This window comes from Mirounga leonina, unplaced genomic scaffold (assembly GCF_011800145.1).
Source record: "Mirounga leonina isolate KUSES-001 unplaced genomic scaffold, KU_Mleo_1.0 Mir_129, whole genome shotgun sequence".
In the NCBI taxonomy this organism is placed as follows: Eukaryota; Metazoa; Chordata; class Mammalia; order Carnivora; family Phocidae; genus Mirounga; species Mirounga leonina.
Window position 1 is genome coordinate 18,087,258 of NW_023270323.1, and position 7,750 is coordinate 18,095,007.

Below are 7,750 nucleotides of genomic sequence, written 5' to 3' on the forward strand. Positions count from 1 at the left end.
GGTGTAGTAAGACAGCTCACACCAGCTGTCAAGCTGAGCTCATTGTGTGCATCTCCTCCTCCCAACCCCATGTACAAGGACAGTCACATTGGTAGCTTGAAATCAGCCATGGTGAGGGTATTTATATCAAGGAAATTAGCAAATCCAAAGAAGGGCTATCCCCAATAAGAGAGCTAGTTGTTGAAGATTTACCAGCATATCATTTCATATGGGCTATTTGAGACCCTGAAGACCTCTGTCCTATACTGTGATAGATTTGAAATAAAAGCAGAAGACCTAATTTTAAAACCTACATTCCAGTTTCCCTTTCAGCCTGTCCTAATTGCTTTTAGGTCAAGGGCTTGTGGGCCCTGACTTGTTTTGAGCACAGACTTAACAGCTAACAGATGCCAGAGAAGGTATTGAGAGAGGGACTGCTAGAAAAATTGATTCCCATTCAGTCCTAGGTGGGTCTAAAGATAGCATCCAGAACTGGAAACCTATGTTTTAAAAATATCTATAACACTGGTAGCAGTAACTGCTGTAAGAATCATCAAGAAAACAAAACAAATGATTGTTGCATATAATTTTTAAGATTGGATTAGAAGGAGGACCTATGGGGAGAAGTAAATCTAAAGCCCAACATGTCCTGAGATGCCAAAAAAGAAAAGCCTTACTGATAGCAGGCATAAATTGTGGACTGATGTTAGGTTTCTTCTGCAGGCTTTTTAAAGAATAGCTATTTACAACTAAACTCTGATTTGAACTAAGATACTCTCTTAGGAAGGAAAAAGAAAGAGAGGGAAGGAAGGAAGGAAGGAAGGAAGGAAGGAAGGAAGGAAGGAAGGAAGGAAGGAAGGAAGGAAGGAAGGAAGGAAGGAAGGAAGGAAGGAAGAAAGGAAAGAAGGGAGGGATGGAGGGAGGGAGGGAGGGAGGGAAAAAAAAAAAGAAGAAAGGCAGGTCAAACAACTGATTCCAGTTTTGAATTACAGAGGGCTATTGATTTTTCATTAAGGTTCCTGTGCTGCCCTCAAGAGGAGGGAGAGAGAGGGGAAAGTAATTCATTGATTAGAGCGGAGGGCCATGTTCATTTATTGGCTTCCTGCCACATCCCATTATTCCCGATTCTAAATGTATATTGAAGTCAGTTTATTTTCATCATTGCCTCCTGTCACCAGAAATGTCTCCCAGTAACTATTAGTTTAATCATCCTTTTCTCACAATGGTAATGAATGATAATATCCAATATGATCCTGGATTTGTGGGTATTATTCATTGGATTACAGTGTTGCTCCTCCCAAGGCTCTAGTTAAGAGTCTGTCAACACTTTAACAAACTAAAAGACATGAATAGTTTGATGATATTTTAAAAATATATTTAAATTTTAAAAACTGTAGCATTTTTACTCTAGTTTTATTTTTTTAAAAAAAAAGCTTTCCTGAAAGATCCATGATTTTTGATCTATCAGTGATGATAAATTTAGAGAATGCAGGAAGCCCACCCAAATCAAGCATCATATACCTACACCCAGGCACTAGAAACCTAGAATCTAGTGAAGCATGTGGAAAAAATCAGGTATTCCATTTAGCACCATAATTTCATTTGCAAAAACAATCTTTAATTAGTCTGTACTGTCTTGACTTATACTTGAAACTCTCTGTTTTATGTATTAGCAAACTGAGGTCCCAAAAGACTGAACCACTCAGGATCACCCTACAAAGTGGCACGGTGGGGACTAGAACCCATGTTCCCTGAGTTCCACAACACCATGCTGCCATCCTAATAATCTACCCTCTTGATTCATGTGATACTATAATTATAACAGATAAAAATCAGAAACTGATACTGACTTTACTACCAAATCCTAAAAATGCTGCTAATGATTTTTTTCTTTCTTCCCCATCTCAAGATAAGACCATGTTTCCCATTAAGCACTGCCTCACACCTAAGTAATTAGCTGCCCAGATTATATAATGTGAGTACACTTGCCTCCCAAGGTTTCCCAAACTCAATCGCTCCAGATCATCTGCCAAGGGGCTCATGTACATTAACACTTCTGAATGAATTGTCCCAACACACTGTGAAAGGTGGGGGGAATTCTCCCATTTTATAGAAGATTTGGCCAAGGCTACACTGGAAATAATAATTTACAGAGCCAGGACTCAGACTCAGGCCTTCTCACGACAAGGTCTCTTTCCACTACACCACAGCTCCCTCTGGTGCCCAACTTAACAGTGGGAACTATTAAAACTATTTAAAAGATGTACACCAGTAAATTGAGCTGAAAAATATCATAGAAAAAATATCCCATTCAGAGTAGCAATCAAGAATAGAAAATGCCGGATGGGTTAGCCCGGTGATGGGTATTAAGGAGGGCACATATTGCGTGGAGTACTGGGTATTATACGCAAACAATGACATGGAACACTACATCAAAAACTAATGATGTACTGTATGGTGACTAACATAACAACAACAAAATAATAGAAAATGCCTACAAATAATTATGACAAAAACATGTGTGGGACTTATATTACCCAAAACTAGACAACTTTACTGAAAATGTAAAATAAGATCTAATTAAATAAAGAGACACAAAATACTTTAAATGTGTCAGTTCTTTCCAGTGGGATATTTTGGGAAAAAGCATGATAAATTTATTCTAAAATTCTTCTGGATTAACAGACAACAGAAACGCAAACATAAGAGGTATTTTTAAAAAATAAGAACAATCAAGGGGCACTCACTCCATTAAATATCAAAATGTAGTTTTAGAGCTTCAGTATTTAAAACAAATTGAGAATCTGTGCAAAAATCAACAGACAGATCAATGGAACTAATTAGATGGCCATAAAACAGACTGTAGCATATACAGTAAAGAACACATTAAATAATCAAAGGAAAAATTATTTCCTACTTGGAAAAAATTAAATTGAAAACTCATTTTACAAAGTACACCAAGATGTATTTCAGATGAATCAAAGAGTTAAATATTTTTTAAATGTTATAAAACAGAGATCAATATTCAGTTTATAAAAGTATTTTATCAGTATAAAACCAATGAAAACATGATGGAAAAACAGATTTTACTATATTAATATGCAAAATGCCTATTCAAACATTACAAACTATAAAAATTAGAGATGCAAGTCACACACACATACAAAAAACTGCTCGACCTCACTAGCATTCTATTTAAATTAACATCATAACGTTTTTTTATCTACTGAATTGACAAGATTGTTTTAGATAATAATAATCAAGGTTGGTGAGACGGATACCATAATACTACTATGGGAGAATAAACTGGTAACCTTTCTGAAAAGAAATACACCTCTACGTTTCTAGAGCCTTTAAAATATAATGAGAACTTGTGGTCAGAAATTCTATATCTAGAAATCTAGCCCAAGATACATTTCTAAATAATTTGCATAAAAACATCACTTATAAAAACTAAAAAAAAAAAAAAATAGAGATCAGCTAAACAAAAGTAAAGGAATTTTTTTCATTGAGTAGAACCATATAATAAAGTAGAACACAGACATAAAAATCAGTTTTGAAGGATATTTAATAAATTTGAGAAATGCTCATTTCTCATTCCAAATGTGTAAAAAGTTTAACAGCAAGAGCAGTGAGGAAAAGGGATGAACAGGAGAACAATTTAAGATTCACAGTAATAAAACAGGATCTGATCACTAAAAGGGCGTGTGCAAATGGGGATATATGGGGGATTATTCCCAGGACACTGACTCAGGTGTTGGCATGAGTGGGAGAGACCATGGCCGAACTAAGTAATATACATGATAAGATCACAACTTAACATAATGCTCTCAAATATAAACATAAGCACTCGCTTTGTACCCGATTCTTTTCATCTCATTGGGTTTTAGCCCCTACTCCCACAACAGGGGTATTTTAAGTATTGGGAACATCTCACTCTGTCTTGCCTCTGATATCACAGGCCTCGCACAGTCTACTAGTGTTGACATTATGTTCAAACATGTCAAACTGCAGCTACATGGTACCATGCTGAAAGCTCCAGAGGGCAGGTTCTAAAAAGTTTAAGGACAGTGAAGGCTATACAAAAGATAATCTTGACAAAACCATTCAACAAACTACTAACTCTCTACAATATGCATAGACTGAACCAGATGGCAAGAGGGTCACAATTATGCAAGGGACAGCACTCGCATGTTAATGGCTTTTGCCACTAAAAATCTTGAGAGTATGAGGAATAGTTTCAAAGAGAGATAAACTTTTTTCATAATCTCCATAAATTATTTATTTAAGCAAAGTAGGAATTTATTTTTTTTTAAGATTTTATTTATTTATTTGAGACAGAGAGAATGAGAGAGAGAGAGCACATGAGAGGGGGGAGGGTCAGAGGCAGAAGCAGTCTCCCTGCCAAGCAGGGAGCCCGATGCGGGACTCGATCCAGGGACTCCAGGATCATGACCTGAGCCGAAGGCAGTCGCTTAACCAACTGAGCCACCCAGGCGCCCCAGGAATTTATATTAATAGGAGCTTAAAGTAAGATTTACCAGGGTTGGTACTCAGATTGGATAATCAAGGTGCATGTAATTTAAATTGGCTCACACTGTGTGTGACAGTTTGTGTGCAACACCCATGCTCAAAAATTTCTTCTAACTTTCTCTAGATTATAAATAAATTCCAACTTAACCAAACTGCATAAATTTTACACTATGACTCAGTGATAATATTAATCCTCTCTCCCCCAAAAACAATTTGTAGGCTAGATAATGGTTTCTTTCAACATACTATATGATATTTGGTTCCATTACCATTAAAAACATTCCATGAAAAATTAGGACTTAAATACCCTACAGTGCTCCCTTGTCAAAGTTTCACTAAAAAAGGAATAATAATAGCTTGAATCCTAAAGCAATGAAACTTAGTGAAATGAATTCAAGAATCAAAGGCAACCACCCCTAACTTTCAGTCTCTGTGTTCAAGGCAAGTCATTTAACTTCTCTGAGACTCAGTTCCATATTTATAATTTGGAGGAAAAAATAACTTGTCAGGGTTGCTGTAAGGACTAGAGATGTTGCAAAGCATCATCATTAAATTAATAGTTTACCATTCTATGTATTTCTGTATATTATCTCACATAATCCCCAAAGCACTCCTTCTATTCTTTTCCCCATTTTAAAAATCAGGAAACTAAGGCACAAAAAGGTAAAGCAACTTGGCCTAGGTCACATGCCTAGCAGATCTGGGACTCAAACCTGGGCACTTGGACTCCAGGAGCCAGGTGCTTAATCATTACACCAAACTACTTCAAAAGGGCACCCCCTTAAGTGTAAGCTGTGAGAAACAATAATAACAGTTGTGGTTGTTCTTGTTGTTTGTTGCTGGTTCTTATGACTTGCATCAACTGCACTGCGTGTCAAAGAGCTCCCTACCTGTTCATGGCCTCACAGGCAGTGCTGTTTTATATTTATTTTCAAATCAGATAGAACTAGAATATCATAAATATGTGTGAATTGGTTAAAAGTAACTCCTTAAATGGTTAAAAGTCTTACAAATATAAATCCAGAAGCTATTGCACCTTACAGTTCAAGGTAAGGAAGAATGGCTGATGTAAATTGCGCCAGTACACCATCCACATAAACCATCAGGGCACTATATATTACAGAGCAACCGCCACTCTGTACATCTATCTTGATACAAGCAATACTTCTGACACCAGTCACTTCCCAAGATAAAGTACAGTTTGTAGGGGAGTAATTTCAACATCACATAAAATGGCATCCTCCCACAAAAGAAACATTCATTTTCGTACAAAAAAAAAAAAATATGCTCACAGTGTTGAGCAATACAGCCGCCAAACACAAAATAAATGCAGTTCTGTACTTGCCTCCAAATTGCTATCATTTTCGGACCTAAATATTAATTTCTTGCCCACAAGACCATGGCCGAACAAAGTAATACACATGATAAGATCACAACTTAACCTAATGCTCTCAATGAGGTGAATATTAAGAATCAGTCAGTTCTCAAACCTTGAGATATCCATGTTTTTCCTCTGTGCACTTTTTTCCCTTGAGATTCATTGGAATTTCTTGGCCAAAATAAACCATGATTCTAAACCAGATATGATGTTAGTTATTAGCAACAAATAAATTATTTCAATATACAGTATCTCTCTCTTACTCTCCTAACAAGCCCTGCATGGATAATAGTAGTAATAATACCTACTATTTGTTGCCTGATCTAAAGAGGCTTTTTCATGACCAGTACATTTAACACCCCTGTGCCTAACATCAAGGTCGACACATTTTCATCTTACAACACCCAGCCTGTGGCATATTTCAGACTTCTAAGAACTCCACAAACCATAAAAGCATACATGACTGCCAACCAATCACTACCAAGAGGAAATACATGGTTTGAGTTAGAACATGATTTTCAAAAATAGAAAATGAATTTTGCGTATTTTTAAATCTTAACTTGGTTCCATTAAGGTTAAAAATTCCATGAAAAATTAGGACTTTTAGTTATTCCTATAGTGTTCCCTCTTTTAAGTTTCCCTCAAAAGGAAACAATAATAACTCTAATCCTGAGGCAACAAAATTTAATGAAATGAATCACATCATGGAATCCAACCTAACTCAACAGCCAATCAAATTTGTTGGTGGGGCACCTGGGTGGATCAGTTGGTTGAGCGTCTGCCTTTGGATCACATCATGATCCCAGGGTCGTGGGATCAAGCCCTACATCAGGCTCCCTGCTCAGCGGGGAGTCTGCTTCTCCCTCTCCCTCTGCCGCTCCCCCTGCTTGTGCTTTCTCTCTCTCTCTCTCTTTCTCACTCGCTCTCTGTCAAATAAATAAATAAATAAATAATCTTTAAAAAAATTGTTGGTAATTTTTGAGTGTTATCCTATACAACAGGCCATGTTAGTGGAGCTGGGACCAAACTAAAGTAACCATTTGATTTTAGCAGCCTGTTCCTCTGATATACTTTAACAATGAAGTGATGAGTCTATTTCCATACCTCTCTCATTATAAGAACACATGCATAGGTAAAGCCAAATCAGATCCACTCTGACCACAGACCATTTTACTATGATTTACAGTAGCAGTCACAACAATTATACATTTGAAGTCAATGAATATAAAAGAAGCATGGGACCAGCAAGAACAGATATTTTTAATATTTATTAAAATTAGAAGTTGTTCTTTGCCTCAATCCTTTAGACCTTGCCTAGAAACCCATATTGATTCACATAGTTTTCTCAGAAAAAAAGTTACCAATATTAGAACACTATTTCATACTCCAACCAGACTATGAGAGGATTGGAAAGAATGGATTGGAAGAGAAGGAAGCTATATACTTTCAGATGTCCTGGAAGAAAACAACCAGAATGTCTGACTTTATGACCAGTTTATGGTGCGTACATAGTAGAAACAGTAATCCCTAATTTAGGATGGCTTGACTTAGAATTGTTTGACTTTACGATGGTATAAAAGTGATACACATTCAGTAGAAACCAAACCCCCAATTTCAATCTTTTCCAGGGGTTACAATATGCTGTACAATATTCTCATTATGCTGGTTAGCAGCAGAAGCTCCCAGTCAGCCATGGAGTCACAAGGGTAAACAACCAATACACTTATAACCATTCCGTGCCCATACAATCATTCTGTTTTTCACTTTCAGTACAGTATTCAATAAATTACATGAGATATTCAACACTTCAGTATAAAATAGTTTTTCTGTTATTTGATTTTGCCCAACTGTAAGATAATA